This window comes from Sarcophilus harrisii, chromosome 1 (assembly GCF_902635505.1).
Source record: "Sarcophilus harrisii chromosome 1, mSarHar1.11, whole genome shotgun sequence".
NCBI lineage: Eukaryota > Metazoa > Chordata > Mammalia > Dasyuromorphia > Dasyuridae > Sarcophilus > Sarcophilus harrisii.
The window spans coordinates 22,325,283-22,346,203 of record NC_045426.1 but is presented as its reverse complement, the minus strand read 5'-3'; the positions used below and the strand labels follow the sequence as shown (position 1 = coordinate 22,346,203).

At 37.2% G+C, this 20,921-nt stretch overlaps 1 long non-coding RNA gene across 1 annotated transcript in view; it reads left to right on the top strand.

Moving 5' to 3' along the window:
* LOC116419593 overlaps positions 1–20,921 on the top strand; it is a 362,614-nt gene that overhangs the window by 24,465 nt on the left and 317,228 nt on the right. Inside the window, exon 2 of the long non-coding RNA XR_004229919.1 lies at positions 11,485–11,533. This is a non-coding gene — a long non-coding RNA (uncharacterized LOC116419593). The remainder of the gene's footprint in view (positions 1–11,484; positions 11,534–20,921) is intronic.

Genomic DNA, 20,921 nt, shown 5'->3' with positions numbered 1-20,921 from the left:
ATAAAAATTTGTCGAATGGAATTTGCCTGACTGGTAGAATTGTTTAAATGTCAGATGTTGTTAAGCTTGGATATAAATATTATGTTTCTATTGTTAATTAATTGCAGTTACACAGTCCCAGCAATCCAAAATCCAATTTAGCCTGCAATAGGACGGTGGATGAGGGCCAGAGATAATGAAGGCAAAGGGGAAAGAATTTAGTCAGATTTTCCATTGTATCTGTCAATTTACTTTTAGAAAAATAGTACATTTTGGTATGTCACCAGAGTTCAAGTCATAAAAACACAGTGGAATTGAGACCTTTCTCTCCCAAAGCCTTTCAGATTTGCCTGTCAAACATATTAAGTGGCTGGTCTGGAGGCTGTCCTGGCATCAGAATTCCCAGCGGTGGCTGTTCTGTCCCATCTCTTTTTTCCCCCCTTCTTTTCCTCCACCCTAATGCCTGTTGTTCTTCTGACAGCTCATTATTGAGCAGAGGGAGTCATCTCTTCCTTCTCTTCTCCCTTTTTTGGGGGGTTTATTAATTTTCTTCTCTTTTTTTTACATTAATCCATTTACCCTTTCCTTCCTTCTTCCTTCATTTTATTCAGATTAGAATTTAATTTCCCCCCAAGGAGATATATGCTTTCTTTCTATAAACTTGGTTCAGAACCATAACCTTTGCCAGATGTTTATCCAGGACAGTGCTCTTGTATACACCAGTGGAGAAATCTTATTGCTATTTCCTGGATGACAAATCTGATCTTATTGGAAAACCACAGGTGCCAGGAGGCACTTGGATGTGCTTGTGGACATTTTCATCAACCAGTATTTATTAAATACCCCCCTGTAGGGTATGATGCTGTAATGGGCAGCATCCGTAGGTTCCAAAGGTTGGTGGAATGTTCCAAGCAGAGGAGAACTGATTGGGACTCTGGAAGAAAGACTGAATAGAGTAGAGTGATCAGGGACGCTCGTTTATTTCCTGGCATTGGGCTCAGTGCCAACTTGTTCTGCCCCTGCAGCCACCCAGCTGATAAGCGGAGAAAGAAGATGACCTTCAGTCCTTTCTGAATTTCCCAGGCCAACAGCATTAGTCAGATTAGAAATAAAGGGAATGGAAGCCAACAGATCTTCCAGATGGAGAGTTCAGAGGATGGACTGGCCAGACGCACACACAGCAGTGATGCAGCCAGGCTGTGGGGGCATTGGGCAGGAATCCAGGAGTAGCATAGGATGCTTCTGGGCCCCGGGGGATGCCCTGTGGCTGATGGAACAGCCTTGGTTAAAAATGATTGGAGCAGCCATGGCTGCTGGGCTGGAGGTGAAGCCCATGTCCTACCCAGGGGTCTGCCCTGGGTAAGCGAGCCTCTAAGAAGACCCAAAGTCAGGCTGAATGGACTTTGCCACGTGTGGGGTAGAGTTAGCAAACAGCCTGAACTGTGTAGCTTCTGACTTTCCTCCCATCCCTAAAACTTTTTTGCTCCCTGACTGTAGTGGCTAAATGAAAATGTCTTGGCAGGGATGTGAGAAAGGTGACTTTGGGTAGCCAGAAAACAGCAGTAACCATGGTCACTACAAACTTGGACTGGCTAGGACACGTGCAGCAGTTCTGGTCAGCAGGGGCTCGGGGCATAGGTGTTGCATTGACCAAACACACTTGGTGGTAGATGAGTAACCAAATGTTCCTGAAGGATTAGACTAGTTCTGCTTTATTCTGGAGGATGGAACTAGGGGCAGTGAATGGGAGCAAATGATACCTGATTTCTCCTTGAGAAATTTCCAAATTATCAGTCATCCACAATAGGAATGGACTGCTTTACAAGATGGGTGAGCTTCCTCCCAATCTAGCTGACCATTTGTTGGGGATACCATAGAGATGATTCTTGCTTAAGAATGGCTTGGACTAATTGGTCTCTGCTTTACTTTCTAGCTTAGAGGTTCTGCAATTCTTTCCAAGTTTCCAGAATAGGTCTGTCAGGATGATCAGAATTAATTTTCAGACTCAGTCTACATGTCATGAATGCAGCTGATGGAAAGAATGAAACATTAAGTCAACCAACTCATTATTAATATTACTTTTTGAAAACCAAAATTCCGATATATCATGAAATGATCTCCAGGATAATCAGCCATAGTATAGAGAGATTTCGGTCTCCGACAAAATTATAAGTTCTTGAGGGAGCATATATCATGCTTGATAATAGGAGTAATAATAAGAAAAGATGATGATGATGGTGGTGATGATATTGATGATAAAAATGTCAGTGTGCCATAATGGCTTGAGTCCCACCTTTGACATATACTGGTTGTTATTGTCTCAAATGAAGTCATTTAATCTCTCAGTGCCCTAGGCAACTTTCTTAGAATATAAATTGAAGTTTCCAATCTCCACTGATAGAGGAAATTACTCACCAGAAGTAAATAATAGGTTCTATCAAAATATGGCTTAAATTAATTTTGGAGAAGAGGAGGTGCAGACTTCTTGTTTCACTGTGCTAGGCTATAAGGGCCATCCACCAGTGTAGATTGGCAAATCAATTATAGTTTTGTTTGTTGGGAACTCAAGAGTTTATATAACTTACCCATTATCAAAGAACCCACAGATATGAGAGACAGGACTAGAAGGTGAGTTTTACTGACTCCAAGATTAGTTTTCAGTCCACTGTGCTACCTGTTTCTCACTTTAAGTTAAAAAAAGAACCTTTTCATATTCATTATGTGTTTGATATACAGAACAACCCTGTGAGTTAGAGAGAGCATACTTTATTATTCCTATTTTAACGATGTGGATACTGGAGTTCAGAGAAATTTAGTGATTGTATAGACTTGACCTTAATTCCTTATTTCCCAAGGTTCTCTCCCAAATTCATTAAGCTAATATTTTTGATAATTATTGAGTTAAATGCAGGGCACTAAACAATAATCCTGCTTTTTCTAGATTGTGTTATTAGAATATACTTGTCAGGAGAGAGGTAAAGGTGAAGAAGTGATTATGGAATCTCGGAGTTGGAGGGGATGCCAGGGGTTACATAGTCTAAGTTGTACCTGAAAAATAGTGCCCAGTTTGCCTAAGAAGTGACCATCAAGCCTTTGTATGAGAACCTAAAATGAGGGGGAGGGAACTCTTCACTCTTTAGGCAGTCAGCTTATTCCTATTTTGATCAGTTTAAATTGTTATTAACAATATTAATATTATCATTATTAATAATAATGAAGCACAATATCTGGCACAGAGTAGGAACTTAACAAAAATTTTCTTAATTATTGAGTAAGAATAGTTATTTTTGCAACATTTCATGTTTTGCAGACTATTTAATGTAAATTAGGTCATGTGATCTGCTCAATAATCCTGGGAGGTAGATGACAGAATCTTTATTTTATAGATGAGGAAGGAAACTGGAACTGACAGAGATTAAAGGCCTTGCAGTAAATGTCTGAGGCTCGATTTGAACCTTCTTGACTCCAAGTCCAGTTCTCCATCCACTTTGTAGTTCAGAAGTTATAAGCATTTGTTTTGGATTCTGGCCTGGGTCCAAATCGACCAAGTCTTAATTTCTCTGACATGTGGAAGTTCTTCAGATGTTTGAAGGTAATGGTCATGTCCTCTCTAAATCTCCTCAGCTCTACGGGGTGGGTGGAAGGGCAGAGAGCAGCTGTTTGGTTTGAAATGTCATCTGGCTCTGAGAAAACATGTAGATGTCATGTTAGGACAATGGAGCACAAATGTCACACTGTCATCATTTCTCCCTCTTGGGGCTAGCGGAGACAAGGCATTCTTGAGCCTTGTGTCTGGATGGTCAAGCAAAGCCACAACATGACATAGGCTGGCCATCACCATCGAGAATTCCCAGAATTCAATTCATGGGTGACTCAGAATATGAAAAGACAGATCCTAGTGGCTGATTGTTATTCTCTTCTTCAAAGGTCACTTAATAATTTTCTGAGACTTACTTGTCAAATTGATGGTTTTGTTTTTCCACTTCTGGCAAATACTGAAGCATTCTTCTACCGGTGGGAGTGTGTGTGGGTGAGGAATATGTATGTGTGAAAGGCAGACAGACACAGAGAGAGACAGAGACACACAGAGACATTGAGATGGGGGCAGAGACAGTTAGTGATAAAGATGGATCAGAAAGAGAAATATCCACATGTTAGGTCTGAGTTGGAATAGGTGGAGAAGATAATGGATTAGAACACATTAATTAATTAAAAGTCTTGAATGTGGTTTGAGAATGGGAAAACCAAAACAAGGCAATACTTCGATGATAAGAATTGAAGAAAGACCATTGGATTTCATGATGATTATTGGTGAATGAAGAACAAGCAGTTCAGCTGAATATGAACCTGAAGTCATATTGTAAGGGGTTAGAAAAATAAGTTGGTAGTGAGGAAATGGAGACGATGAATGTCAACTTCTTTCTGAAAGTTTATTTTTGAAAGAAAAGAAAATACTGAGAAAACACCCCATAAAGTATGAGGTCCTAAGGAAACATTTTGTTTCCAGTGATCATGTGTGTTTCAGTGGAAAGATAATAGTTTTAGAACTGTTGCCATCCCTTAGGAGGAGGTATAATATGGGGCAAATAACTACACTTTTTAAAATTAATTTATTTTTCTTTTTTTATTATAGCTTTTTATATGCAAAACATATGCATGGGTAATTTTTCAAGATTGACCCTTACAAAAACTTCTGTTTCAACTTTTCCCCTCCTTTCCCCTACCCCTCCCCTAGATGGCAGTTGGTCCCATACATGTTAAATATGTTAAAGTATATGTCAAATACATTATATGTATACATATTAAATCACTACACTTTTTAAACCTCACTTTGCCCATTGTAAGGTGGTATCCTTCACTGGAAAATTGAGGACGGCTTCTAGCAGATTGGCTGGATCCCTCTCCTCCCTTCCCTATCGCCCAAGCCCTAAACTGAGCAGATTTATGGGAGGACCAGGATATATACAGAATAGGCAGGCATGGGTCAGTTGTGAGATGCCCCACTGAAGGCATCATTTGTATCCAGGAAATCACAGATCCATTTGAGCATTTGAAAGTTTAATACCAGACATACCCTTCTCACTGGAAAGCTCTGAATGGGCCCATTGAAGTACTGCACGAATGTAAGCTATGATGCTGATGTCAGTGGGCAGGAAATAGAGTGGAAGCTCCTAGAGGGCAAGTGCTGCTTCTTTTTTGTCTTTGTACCATCATCACTTGGCACAGTATCTGCCAGTGTTTGAATAGATGAAAGAGGAAACAAGGAGAGTTAATGGAGTAAAACCTGAAAAGAAGGTAGGGGGATCAGAGACTCAGAGTTGAAGGGAGATCAGAGCCCATCTCTTCCAATTCTCTGATTTTTACAAACCAGGTCCTGGGTGATGAGGTGACTTGCCTAGAGTAGGAAGCATTGGAGTTGAGATTTGAAGCCAGGTGAAGTGTTTTCCCACTTGGACCACAAAGCCTGAGAGCAGTAGAGAAAAGGCACCTTGAAAACAAGGAGGGATATTCTTTTAGGGAAGGAGGGAGGGAAAAAGAGCTGAGTGAAAACTTCGATTTAGTTATGGAAAGTAGGGAAGTGGAGTTGGATTGCTTCAATTTTGTCAGTAAAATATGAGATGAGGTCACTTACTCAGAGCTGGGAAGCAAGAGAGTGGACTTAGCAACTTGGAGACAATAAGGAAAAAAGATGTAGAGGGCCCTGTTTTGTATACAGTAGAGAATCAATTTGGGATGACTAAAAAGGACTATAGTATTGAAGTTCTGCTGAGGTTAGATAACATGGATATGTAGTATAGTTGCTCAAATTATTTTAGAAGTATAAGTCTTGGGTTTTTTATTCTGGTTGTTATTGCTCTCTTTTGGGGGAGGCTTTAAAGTAACCTTCAAGTAATCATATAATTCCACATATTTAATTTTTCTTTCATTAGCATATTTTTCTGGGACTTTTTCTCTCTCAGTCTCCACTTGCTTGGTTTTCCCAGATATTTGGAAAGAGAATTTAAGAATTTATGAGTAGTAAATTGACCATTATCTAAAGGAAGGTGACCCTAAATCGTTTTTGATTACCATGGAAGGGAGCATAAAAACCCAGCTGGGATTAACATCTCTAGCTTTTATTCCAGAGAACAAGACTTATTTCTTGTATTTGGTAGGTAAATAATTGTGAAAGACTTAAAAAACCAAATACAAAATCTGTGAGTAGTGGGAAGAAGAAGCTCAGGCTTCTGCTGCTATGTCACATGTTTCCAAATTACCTCTTCCTCTAAGTTCATCTTTATTTCAAGGCAATTTTACCCATATGGTTTTGATGAATTTAATGTAGCTCATCTTGTGTTTAGTGGCCAATAGAATTCCCTTATTTGTCATAACTGCCCAGAGAGCCACATGATTCTGTAGGCTGTGTACATAATTCAGCCTGAATTAAAAGGAACACAACACTTGGTTTGTTAAAGTTTCTATACAGATCAGTGTGTGTGTGTGTGTGTGTGTGTGTTTGTGTGTGTGTGTATGCAAACTTACAAACTTCCCCTGCTCTTGAAAACATGAACTCTTCTCTTTGATCTTTATCACCTTTAATAGAAATTATTTTTTGCTACCATGCTGTCCTAGGATATCTTTGACTTGGTCTTTGGGTCATGGGGCCTCCATATTGGGGCCATGCTATTGTTTGGAACAAAAAAGGGGAGAGGAAAATGTTTCTTTGTATTTCAAAATTAGTTTTATTCATGAAGTTGTGAATAATTTAATGTAGTTCATCGTGTGTTGAATAGCTAGTGAAGTTCCCTTATTTGTCATAACTGCCTAAAGATTGTTGTGATTTCAAAATTATTATCTAATAATAATAATAATAATGTTAACTAAAAAAAAGAGTGAGATGCTATTTAGTGATAGTGACTATCTGCCATGAGGGCAGGAAGTAGATACAGACTGTAGGATCTAAGATTAGGAACATGGAGGCTAGAAAATAAACATGGGGTAGAACCGAAAGCAGAAATAAGTCCTGTTTCTTGCTGCTCCTTAATTTGCTCTAAGCAGAGACTAAGGGCAGAGTTATAGATTGGTTTATCAATGCCAGCTGCAGCTAAAGGCCTTGAAATAAAAGAAATTGTTCTAATCCGAGATATTGGTAGAATCTTTTTGTCTCTTCACTCAATCTTAAACAGCTCCCCCTTTTTTCCTACTATGGCAATGGTGCCTTGCTGTGGCAATGGCTACAACATATACTCTTGTGGGCTGGTCCTGAAATGTTCTTCTACTCTATAGTAAATATTGTGGGATGAATGTATTTAACCCTGATAGTTATAGTTAGATATCAATTTTTAAAAATTTCACTTATTTTGATATAGTCAGTCTATTCTGTTTGCATTATCAAACTTAAAAAGAACTTTTTGGTATTCCTATTTCATTTTCAAGATCATTCCACGAATTAGCATTATTTTTGCTCTCTGTTTCATTAGTAGATGGCACCTCTAACGCTGATATTAAGTGCAGATTTTCAGCATCATCTTGTACTTTCTTTGAATTTCATCATTTCTAAATTCTCCACTCATTTCACTGAATCTGGGTTTAGGATGAAGTTCTTTTTTATAATTGTCCTGCATTGATTTGTAATACATTGTTGGGTAACTAAGAGCTCAGAATATTACTGATGAGAAGTCCTTGCCTATAATGAAGAAGATCCATTTCCAGTTTTTATATTGATGCATTCCTGGAATGTAATGAAAACATTCCCATTTCCTGTCCATTTTCTGTATCATCATGGTTTACCTACAGTGGTAGTCTTTGTGATCAGCATTAGAGCCTATACAGTAAAATTGGGCAGACATCGGTATTTCTGATTTGTTATAATATAGGATATTATATTATATATATCTTATTTTATATTTATATAATGTATCCTATTTATTGAGGATAGGTTGTTGCCCTTCATTCTCAAAGAGGATCAAAATGGTAACTATGTTAGAGTCGAATTACAGTGTGTCTGACTGTGGTTGATCAGACCAGTATGAGTTCGGAATGCTCTGCTATAGGTTGGACAGAAATAGTTCCTTTGCATATTTGGGGTGGCTTTTCTAACTTTGAGCACTTCCTGTGTCTTCTGAGCTAATTCAACTCTGCTTTGCTCGTAGAGCACAGCACCTTCTTAGATGAGATGTGTGCATGTTTAGATATATAGAAGAATTAGAAGTACTGTTAATAGTTGCAATACTATTAGCAGTAGTTGAATAGTGTTAGTATTAATAGTAGAAGAGAAACTGAATGGTGCTAGATAACAATTGTGCAACAATATGTAAAAATAATAAAAACATATCCAGAGGACAAATGAATAAGGGAAAAATTAATATTATGAGAAGGGAGAGGTCTTTGCTGCTCAAGTGGTCAGAGAAGACTTCATCCAGAAGGACACTGGGGAGCCAGCTCTAACTTTTGAGGTGGAGAACCTGGGTTCTCAGTTCCCTCATTGGGAGGGAAAGGATGGGACCTGATGGCTTCTGAAGCCCTTCCCAACTGTAGAGCCATGAGCCAATGAAATCATATTTGTGAAGTGCTTAGCACAGAACCTGATAATACATAGTAAACACTTAATGCAGGTTTCTTCCCTTTCCTTTTATCATTCTCCTCAGTAAGCATGGTTTTAACTGAGTCAGCCTGAAGGACTGGTCAGCTAGAGAGAAGTAGAAGAAAGGGAGTAAGGGGGCCATTCTGGAATTGGGGGAGACCCTGAATAATGGTACAGAGACTTGAATAAGATTGGCTCTGGAAAAAATCACTTAATCATTCACTTAAAGATTCACGATCCTTAAGACTATCCAGCAAAGAGCAATTGTTGATCTGAATTTTATGAGGAATTTCCTCATTTCATTATTTGTAATACCAAAGAAATCATGGGTCAGCTCTCTTTGTCCTCTCCCTAGGGAGAGTTGCTTTTATTGGGGGGATGGGATAGGAGCCTAAGACTTCTCTTTCTCTATATCATATGTTTTAAAATTACCTCTTTCTCCAGGTTCATCTGTATTTCAAAGGAAAATTTTACCCATATGGTTTTGATGAGTTTAATGTAGCTCATATTGTGTTTGGTAGGAAGAATTTGCCAGATGACAAATGTGTATTAAAAAAAAGATACACAGTCTGCTTTCTACTTTATGTAACCAAGAGTACACTTACAATTATATTGAATTTCAAGAGCAGGTTTGTTGAAAACAAAAAGAGGTTGAAGCCTGAGAATCTCTAAGTGAGGTATGGTCTAGGACTCATCTATTTGAACCTGTTCTAAATATAGCAAAGTGGGACCTTCTATTACTAGAATTAATAAAATCACTCTACTAAATGGCACCCATCAGGAACCACCAAGAACTCTGTTCTCTTGAATTAGTGGGGAGAGACATAAAAATGTTTTCCTGAATTCCAACTTAGCGGCAGCTGACATATTGTCTGCTAGGAGATTTAGAGTTTAGAAATCATTTTTCCCATAGCCCTTCAGTCTTAAGTTTCATCAGAGCTGGAGTTTTAGAACCAGAAGGAAATTTAAAATGTATCTTTCTCAGTCTTACCTCTCTTCCAATTTCATAAAAAAAGGAAAATGAGGGGGGCTAGAGCCTGTCTGTGTGAAGCATCTGACCCAGGGTCACACAATGAATTTACTGGCCAGCCAGAACTCAAACCTAGTTTCTGGGTTCATTTGCTCAAAAGCCAGGAACGGGTTTGCAATAGAAAGCAGGGAGAGTGAAGGAATTATATTCCAAAGTCATGAATTTGTCTTGAAATTCCAGGCTACCAAATTCATTTCTTTGGTTGGTATAGTCCTTTTAAGAGAAAATTCTTCATATTTGATAAGTCAGAGATTCTTGAGACCTTTGGACCTCCTTCTGTGGATAGATTTCATGGGTCTGTGAACCTGGATAGGCCACAAATGACATTTTTTTTTAACTAGCTTTTAGTTTTTCTTGTGACCCTGTTTTATTTTATGCATTTAAAAACACTCTGAGAAGTGGTCATTGGGCTTCACTAGACTGTTAAAAGGCCTCCTTATACACAGAAAATGAAACTCCCCTTAGATAAGTGTGTGTGTATGTGTGTGTGTACTTGTCTATACATTTGATTTTAATTCAACAAACATTTATTAGTGGCTTCTACTGTGTGATTCTGAGAGTTTGGAAGAGATACAAATTTCTACTAAGATACAGTCTCTGTTTTCATGGAATTCACAGCTTGGGAAGGTGATAGAAAGTATTCATAAATAATTATGATGCAAAATTATATATGACAGGTATGTATCAGAACAGTCATAACTAGCATGAAAAGTGCTCTCAAATCATCTTTTTAAGATGAATTCAGTTGGGGAGAATAGAAAAAATATCCCCATTTCCTTGCTCCTTTGCATAGAAATCTTGAGGATATGATTGTTGTGTGGCAGGGAGAGAAGGAGCTCACCCAGGGGGCATCAGCTGGGGGAGGAAGCCTTGCCATCTGGCACTTTTACTATTTTAACTAATTTTTCTTCTTCACCAGGTATTACACTTGTTTGTGTGTCCCTGAAGGAATAGTTAAGTGCTGTCATCTCCCTGCATATTTCAGGACCTTGAGCCAAAGCCCTTATCCCTTTTCCCATCCCTCCAATCCAATTGTGGCTCTTTGTGTCAGAGAGAACTATACCTTAAGTGACCTTTGAGAGTGGGGCCACCATAAGTAAATCTTTTGTAGTCAATCAGGAATTCTATCATATAAGAAAGACTCTGGTCCAAAGAAAAGGAAATAATATTTTACTTTATCTTAACTTGCTTTTTATCCCTATGTTTTATTTTTTTTAATTAATTGGTCTCTTGACTTTCTATCAACTTAATTTTCTAATATAGCCTTCTCCCCGTCCAACTCAGTAAAAGTCATCTCTTTCTTATTAAATGTTTTATTGCGGGTTTGTTAATGTCACCTTATCTCCTTAAGCCTCAGTTTCCTCATCTGTAAAATGTCACTGTCCACTCCACCAGAGTAGAATTTTTCATAACAAATAAGTCAAGTAAAGGAAATCAACATGTGTTTGTTTGAAGATGAATACCTCATGCTATACCTATAGCTCATCTCCTCTCAGTTAAAAGAGATGCTTTTTTTTTAACTGAGGGAATTGGGGTTAAGTGACTTGCTCAGGGTTACACAGCTAGGAAGTGTTAAGAGTCTAAGGCAGGATTTGAACTTCAGGACTGGCGCACTATGCACTGCATCACCTAGCTGCCCCCCAAAGAGATGCGTTTTGAGGCATTTCTTATGGTGTTAAGTGAGTACTTCTTTCCTTCCCATATTTTGTACCTTCCCCTTGAAAACTGGTATGTTTATGTGCTGTGTCTTTTCTTATCCTTATGTAAAAGAGAAAAGAGAGCCAAGATGTATCCCTGACTGCTTTGGTTAACAGTTCCATGGCATAAAGAATTTCTACTCATAGACATGATGAGCACATGCTCCATTTATACTGACATGTAACCGAATGCCTTCGTTTTTATCTCTTTGTAGCTTTGAAACTCAGCAAAGAAGTGGAACCCATTGAAAACCATCTGTAGAGGTAAATGTATTTATTATATGGCCTTGACAAACATTGCCTTATGATATTGATTTTTTTCTTTTATTCAGAGATTTAAACACTCGGCTTAAAACAAGAGCTTCCAGGACAGCTTCCAGAGCCGTTTGCTTATTCCCCACAAAAGTGTCTAGTGGTAGTGAGGGGGAAGCAGGAGGGGAGGAGGCGATGTGCTGAGCCTGGCCGAATGGCGGCCCTGATTGCTGATGTTGGCTTTGTCCTCAGCACTTAAGCTATCCCTGGGAAGTCAGATTTGCCAAGATTAATGCAAGGTAGGAGACTGGGAATGTGCGGTCAATGCCTCAGATAGAGAGTCAGATAAAGCTAGGGGGCCAAATGCAGCAGATCACAGAGAGTGTTCTAGTAACAGTTTGATCAGTGTCACCTCATGCCTTGGTGCATGTAGCCATGTGGACTTACCAGGTTGGCAGAATAAAGGGAACCAACCAGAAATATCTTAGACACAGCTGGTGCTAGGGATCTTCAGGGTGAAGACTCTCACCATTTTACAGATGAGGAAACTGAGGCTTAAGGAGATAATGTGATTTATGCAAATGGTTGAGCTGGGATTCAAACCCACGACAGACAGAATAATATAGTGGATAAGAGACTAGATTTGGAATCAGGAAAACATAGATTCAAATCTTGTGCAGATATTTATGAGCCATATGACTCTGGGCAAGCTAAGTGTTCTAGTGGATAAGACCTGGAGTCAGGAAAACCTGAATTTAAATCAGGCCTCAGGCATTTACTGTATTTTACTTAACCCATTTGCCTCAGTTTCCTCAATGGTAAAGGATAACAATAGCACCTACATCCCCAGTGTTGTATATATAATAATTTCAAATCACTTAGCACGAGGTATAAATGCTATCTAAAGTGCTAGGTGCTATGTAAATATTAGCTATAGTTGTTATTATTATTATTGTTACCTTAACCTTTCCTTGTCTTATATTCCACATCTATAAAAAAATCATGTGGTTTCATCCCTTTCAGTTTTATATCTATAAATCCAGACATTCTTATCTTGAACTGCTCTATGTTGGTCACTGTAGAGTGTTTAGTGGAGGAAAAGAAAATAAACTCCTTAAGCATGAAGTTACAGGAAAAGTATTGGAGCCAACATGCTGTGAAACATTACAGTTGGGTTGGTTTTAACATGGAAAAAATGCAATTGTTTCCTTTTTGCTAGGTATATTTGTAAGCATACAACAGTACAGTATTGTTCTTTGATTCATGGTTTAATTTCTGTTCCGCATGAAGTATTTTAATTTAAAGAATTCATTGTGAGGAATTATAGGGTTGTAGTTTTTATCGAGAGCCTTTGGTGGCTGGGGTGAAATATGCTGTAATTTTACATTTGTTTTCATCATCAGTTATATTCTTGGCAATTTGGGGTTTTCTGCTATCATTTTTATTATAGTTATTGTGGTAGTGATTGCTTTAGTTAAGGTTGGAAACCTGGTTTGATTTAGCTTGTATTTTCAGTTACTCCTAACTTTGTGACAGGTCCACCTTTGGGACTGAAATGTTCAATAGTCATTTTGAAAAGGAATGTAATTTTATGGGGAAATTAGAGAAGCCTTTTTTGGGTGGAAATGTGAGCTATAAAAATAAGTGCTGAGAATGGGCTTCAAGGAGGCCTTAACTGTGGGTTTAGAAATCTCATGAGGCCAGAATTTGTTTGAAATTAAGATTTGGGACTTGAGGTGGAGCATGATAACTACCTTGACATATTTGAAAGCCCATCTTGTGTAAAAGGGATTAGTCTAGTTATAATGTGTGAAAGTTAAACTTAATGCAAGGAAAGACTTTATACACATTCAGGCTAACCAAAGGTGGAATGAAGCTTAGAAAATAGTGAATTCCCTGCCATTGGACATCTTCAGGCAAAGACTAGATGACTACTGATGGGGTTATGTTGAAGAAAGGATTCTCTTTGGGACATGAATTGGACCCTGAGATTTCCACCCCACCTCCTACTTTGAGAAGTGGTTTTCTGATTATCGTACGGTTTAGTTAGGGATGGAAGGAAATCTCATTTAAAATAAAAACTCTTAGGCCAAGTTTATGCCACAAAATTTTGTAGTTCTTGGGACGATTTCTCAGATGATAGCAAGAGAATTTTGCTATTCAAATGTTTAGTTACTTATGGGAGTGAAAAATCTTGATTATGATGGCTTTTGGACCCAAATCCTAAGAAACTTTTGGAGCTAATAGTGATGATTTGGTCCAACCATGGATCTGAAAATATTGGTCTTCAACTATGATCTCAGAATTTTAGAACTGAGCTGTAGACATTCCATTTCTCCTACTTTCATTTGGATTTGGAAACTGTGAAAGTATAGATACATGTCTATACTTAGTACATGCCATATTAGATCTAAAACCACTTGAAAAAGGAGATAAATGCTTGATAAATGCTCTTTTAATTTGTCCATTCAATTGAGATGCCCCATCTAAGTGTAAAACTTGCTGTCCAATCAAAAGCCACTGAGATGTGGAGGAATTCACAAAAATAAACGAAAATCCTCAAAGATTCCCCCTATGTTGTGTCCCTTATCAGTGTTTGAGGCTGTTCTGTGAGCAGAAAGGATACAATAATTAACTATTATCTAATTGCATGAAAAAATGATTTCATTACCATTTGTTTTAGCCACTCTCATTCTTTACTATGAAATATGAATTATTGATCAGGTGCTGGTTAGAAAAGATGATCATCTGAGCCTTCTCTTCTCTTCTAATTCTGATTCTCTGGGCCCAGTCCAGTGGGCTCAGCAATGAAGAGTTCTGACAATGGACATATGAAGATTTCCCTCAATCTTGAATATTCCATATGTATGCATGTTAAATACGACACATTTTAGAGGAATAAACTTCCTTGGAAGCTTCAAGATGGCACTTTTAAGATAGGGAAGATTCTTGGTTCTTCAAAGTAAAGTAGATGAAAAAGGAATTATCCAATAAGATCAACTGATCAATTAATCAATCAGCAGACATTTATTAAACACGTGCTAAGTGCCACCTACTTGTTTCAAGCACTGAGAATACAAAGACAAAAGTGTCTTTTCTGTCATGTTTTACTGGGAGAGTTGAAGCGTATGGAAGTGAAAGTGGGCAGTTTGAAATTTTGGCATCAACATAAAGCTGTTTACATTGCCTGTGTTATATATTTTGTTTTGTTGAGTGTTCAAAATTCTTAAGAAAGTCTTTCTAGAAAAACTGTGGGAGGCTTATGCATATGGGAGTTAGAAATGAAAATTGACTATATGATTTGAGTAAGGCTTACAGATTAATATCTTTTTGTCATTATTCTCCTTTTTGGACCTTGTGCATTCTATTACCAATATATAGAAAGAAATAATTTCTTAGTATCACAAAATTTCTTAATGTTGTTGTTGCTGTTATAAGTTCAAAACACCTGTTGTCTTCTTCCCCTGTTCTCTACTTGGAAACTACCTTGCAAAATTATCTCTTGTTAGAGAAGTAATGCTTTAACCTGTTTTGATTTCATTGGAAAAAAGAGTCTCAGAGTTGAAGGATATTTAATTTAGCAAAAGATTAATAAAAACATTGCTTGCTTTTTCTAGACTTAACTAATCTAGTCCTTCATTTAAAAAAAAGTTATAAAATTTGTCAGATTCAACTTGGAGTCAAATTACTTCTATTGATTACTAGGCCCACTTTTTTTTTTAAGAAAAAGTAATAGCCTTCTACCTTCTCCAATCCTGTGACACTCCAAGATTGATATTACATAGTTTCTGGTGGTTGATACATAAGAGATGCAGTCAAGACTATCCTAGATGGACCTTATTACCACAAACTTTATTAATACCAAAAGACTAATGCTTAGCCAGTAGGAAGGTATTAGGAGCAGCTAATTTGAGCAGATACATAGCTGCCTTCTCCAAGGTCAGAATCCTAGGAGAGATTCACAAGTCTATCAGTCCACAGCAGAGAAATCTCCTATTTAACCCTATAATTCAGTCACACCCTTCCTGAATTCTGAAGATTTACCTGGATCCTAGTAATTTTCCAAAGGTACCTAAAACACCCACACAGAGCCAACATAGCACTCAGTTTGCAGTCTCTGCTAAGTGAAATGTACTATTCTTCCTCTTTAAATCAGCCACAAATTAACCTTGGCCTGAGCATATAATGTCATTGTAGTCTAGTAGCTGATCATTGTGTAAATAAGTGCTGAGGGGTCTCCAGTTCTCAGGCTTTCAAAGTCCCACGATTGCTGTCCAAGGTGCTGACACAATTGAGGGACCAGAATTCTTACTCCAAAGAGCAGACCTTAATAATATCTCTTCTCTTAGAATATATATATATATATATATATATATATATATATATATCTTTTTTGAAAGTTTTTTTTTTGCTCCTCTGTCTATCTCTGTAGACCTCCTCTGTCAGTTTTGTATAAGCTGAGGCTGACACTCAATTTCTAGTCTCCTGGTATTGGTTGCTATTTCCTAAGAAGGAAATGGTTATCTTCATTTGCTGATTGCTGCCTGTAGGCTTTCTTACTATCTTAGTATTCTGTACTGTGTCCTTCATATTATGAGTAGTTAGTTTCAAAATAATAGTTATTTTTCAGGGTCATCACAGGGGCACACACATTGAGAAAAAGACAAAAGCAAAAAACAAAAACATGATAGCTTTTGCAGCAAATTGATATAATTCAGGACAAAAACAATCCCCAAAGTTATGCAGTATTAAGTTTTACAGATTAACTTTATATTTGTATAAATTTTATATAAATCAGTGTACATTTATAAGGAACAATTTATTTATCTGTAGCCTAAGCATTTAAATGAAAGAAATAAATTAATGCTGTATATTAAAAAAAAACACTTGTCTTTTATTTTTCTGATAAAGGACTGCAAGCAAAACACTAATATTTTCAATTCTTTTAATGTGATGATTAGAACAGCCTCAGCTTTGAGTTGTTCAGTTTTCTGTCTGGGAAATTAGGCAGAAACAATCATTTCCCAACTTTAATGTTGCCTCATAGTTAATCAGATTTAGATCAAGTAACCTGGATATGGATGCCTCTAAACTCTCTTATCTCTAATCCCAACCTTTTCCTCTAAATTTCATTCTTGTATTGCCAACTACTTGGAGCTTTTTATTTCATAGCTTACCTACAGCTCACCCCACCTATAGCTGAACTCATCATCTCTCCATCCTTACTGCCATAATAGCTAACATCAGTATAGCACTTGGAAATTTACAAAGTGCTTGTCTCACAGTCATCCCGGGAGTACAAGTATTATTTATTCCTACTTTATTGATTATTATAGGATAATAGAAAGAAAGTTGAAAGGAACCTTAGAAATCAGCTAGAAGAATCATTTATCTGATAAACCAAAGGACCATAGGATCCCAACATGGAAGGGGTTCTAGAAGTGATTTATTCTTGTTCTTTACTTGAACATAGCCCCCTGCCTCACTATCATTTTAAAATTTAAAAAACCCCACTGATTTGAACAGGTTCAGATCTCACCTAAGCTCATATATATTGTTGGTAGCATAATTCAGATTTGAACCCAAATCTCCTAATTATAACTCCAGTGTTTTTTCCATGACATTCTTCTGCCCTCTACAGAGAGGTGAAAGTGACTTCTCTATGGGTACATATCTAATTGCAGACTCAAGATTTAAATCTAAGTTTTCTGCTTCATTGATTTTTTTTCTTACTTCTTTATTTCTGTCAATGAGAGCAATACTTTTAATTTTTCTCAGTTGGAAAACTTTGCAATCCTGTCTTATTCTTCCCTTTTTTTATCCATACTGCAATCAATTCCCATTTATTTTTTCTTCATTATGTTTCTGGATTATTTACATAATTACCACCTTAGCCCAGGTTCTCATCATCCTTAGTCTGCACTATTGCAACAGTTTCTTATCTGGTTGGCTTATTTCTTCTCTCCCAATCCAATTTCGGACCATCAGATTTCCCCGCATGATATTGATGATGATAATAATAATAAAATGCATTTGTATAATGTTTTAAGATTTGCAAAATTCTTCATGTATCTTATATTTGATTCTCATAACAACTCTGAGGGAAATATTATAGTTATATATCTCTGTCTATTCATTGATCAGATAATATCTCTGATTATCTGATTATTAGTGAATGTGTAATAATAATACATTAGGAACTGGAAGGGGTTCTAGAATCAATTTACTTTTATTCCTCACTTTGACATGCTCCCACCCTCCTCATCATATCATATTCTCTTTACCAATAAAGACCAGAAATACTTGATTTGAAACTTAATCTTGGAAGGTTACTGGAGCACTGAGGAGTTAAGTGTTTTGCTTGGAGTCAGAGTGTTTAGCATGTATTAATAACTGACAACAATAACAACTGTGATAAAAGTTAGCATTTATATAGCATTTACTATGTGCTAGACACTATGCTAAGTGCTTTAAAAATATTGTCTCATTTGATCCTTAACAAATCTTAAATGTGAGTTTTATCATTAGGAAACTGGCAAACAGAAAATAAAGTGACTTTATTAATAGTAATTACTAAGTGTTGGAGATGGGATTTGAACACAAGTCTCTCTGGCTCCTAGTTTCCCTGGTACTACAGAGACTCAACTAAAGTTCTCTCAAAATCACCTTTATTGGTGGCTGCTATCTATACCATATATATTTTTCCCATGCCATTTCCTCAACATTGAATGCCTATTTTCTTTCTCTTTGCTTCTTCAAATCCCCTCAACCTTCAAGGCTCAGTTTACCTATTATCTTCTCCATGTAGCCCTGATTAACTACTTGAGTCAGTCCCCAGTGATCTTGATCTTTCATGAACTTTTACTGATTTTTTTTTTGGAATCACAGCATGAAGCTTGATTTTCTTCTATAAATTTCTCTGCATAATTTCCTTGAACCTGCCTCTGGATTTATCTCAACAACTTTTGTATCTTAGTTATCATTATGTGTCTTTCTCCACTAAAAGAATATAAATTTCTTGAAAGAAGGAACTATTTTATTATCTTTAAATGTCTGTCATACACTAAGTTTTCAATAATTGATTGCTGCTCGATTGAGAAATTATATGCTGTTACTTCGTAAAAGTTTCAGTTTTGTCTCCTAAAATATATAATGAACTCATTAAAGGCAGGAACCAAATATTAGGTAATATGGGACAGTAGAAAGAGGGCTAGACCTAGAGTCAGATTTTGTAGGTCTGCTGTTTATTATCGGGCATTTAACTCCTTAGTATCTCATTTTCTCAACTCTAAAATCAAGGATTTGGCTTCAGTTGTCCTTAAGATCCTTTCCAGTGTTAACATTTAATGATTTCCTAATTTCCACATGGGCTTTTGTGACTACGACAACTGAGCACCCAGTAGGGAATCAATAAGTTCTTGTTGCATGGATAGCTGATGGAGAAGCTTAAGAAAAAGCGTTAATATTTCCAAAGGACATATTTGAACTCATATATTCATGTGGTCTGATTGCTATAATGTATTCTTAGTGATGAATGACCTTGGAGGTAGTGGAGGATAGTGGGGAAAGTACCAGGCTTGGTGGTAGGGAATATGTACTGGAATCCTGTCTTTGATACTAGATGTCTAATTAATTGTTGGTTGAGGAGAGTCAGCCTCTCATAACCTCAGATTTAATGATATTTGTATCATCTAACTCATAGGCTTGTGAGCAAAGGGTCTGAACCCCCAAGACAGCTTTGTGCTGAGATGTGATTGGAAAAACAGTAGAGTTTGAGAGTGATGTGCTTTTCAGGGATGAGGGTCTAAGTTTTGAGCATCTCAGAGCATTGGAGCATGGCAAAAGTGATGAGAGGGACTAGAGGTATGGTAGAAAGGTGTGGTGTGATAGAATACCAGCTCTGGAATTGGAGGTTTTATATTCAAATTCTACTTCTGATATTTACTTCCTATATGACCTGGATAGATCAGTTATCCTTCCTTGACCTCAGTTTCCTCATCTTTAAAATAAGGTTGGGTCTAATAGCTTTGAGGTCCCTTCCATGTCTAATTCTATGATCGTATGAATTTAGTGTCTTCTAAGTGAAGTTGAGGGACAGCGTGCGGGTGCAGTGGATAGAGAGCCAGGTTTGGAGTCAGTAAAGTAAGATATCCTTCTGAGTTTATATTCAGCTTCAGACAATTACTAGCTGTGTGACTCTGGGCAAGTGATTTAACTCTATTTGCCTCAGATTTCTCATCTATAAAATGAGTTAAAGAAGGAAATAACAAACCATTCCAGCAAGTTTGCCAAAAAAACTCAAAATGAACTCATGAAGAGTTGAATAGAACTGAAATGACTGAAGAACAAGGTACTACTGAGCAAAATATAGTACATCAGAGGGGAAAATACTTAATCAGACTGGCTGTGAAAGATGTTAAATGTCAAAGTGAGGTTCTTATATTTTTATCATAGAACCATTAGGGAGGCAATAAAGTTTCTTGAGGAGAGGGATGGCATAGTCACAAGTCACAAGAAGACTTTCTTGTGTATTAAGAATATAAGTTTGAGGAACAGCTAGATGGCACAGTGGATAAAGCATTGGCCCTGAAGTCAGGAGGACCTGAATTCAAATCCGACCTGAGTTCAAATCCGACCTCAGACACAATATTTCCTAGCTGTGTGACCCCCTAGGCAAGTCACTTAACTCCAATTGCTTCAGCAAAAAAAATATATATATATATATATATATATATTAATTTGTCTGTTGTGTGGATGATGAATTGGGGAGGGGACAAAGTAGGTGCAGTGAGATGGATTAGAGTGCTCTTCTAGCACTTCAGATGAGGTGATGAGATCCCCAGTTTACTATGGTTGTAGTGTGAGCTGGAGAAGGGGATGGAGGAGGAGATGTAGAGAGGGAATCATTAAGATTGGACTAGCTAGATTTGGCATGAGATGGAAAAAATCAAGATTGTGAATCTGGGTGAACAGAGCCCATTTACGGAATGCTCTCCCTCTTTCCCCCTGCCTCTTAACATTTCTGGCTTTCTTAGAGACTCAGTTCGAATCTCAACTTCCACAGTAGACCCTTCTTGATCATTGTAGCTGCTAGTACAGTCTTTACCTTACACACACACACACACACACACACACACATATAAACATACACATATCGATGTATAATTTAATATAATATATGCACATAAATATGATACATAATAATATATAATGTGATGTGAGCTATTATATAGTTTAATATTTTATATATATATATATATATATATATATGTATGTATGTAATTTACCTAGTTATTTATTTGTTGTCCCCCTTCTCCCCTGATATTAGTATGTATACTCCTTGAGGCTTGGAACTATTTTGCCTTTTTTTACAAAAATCTCTCCCATGTAGCACAGTGCC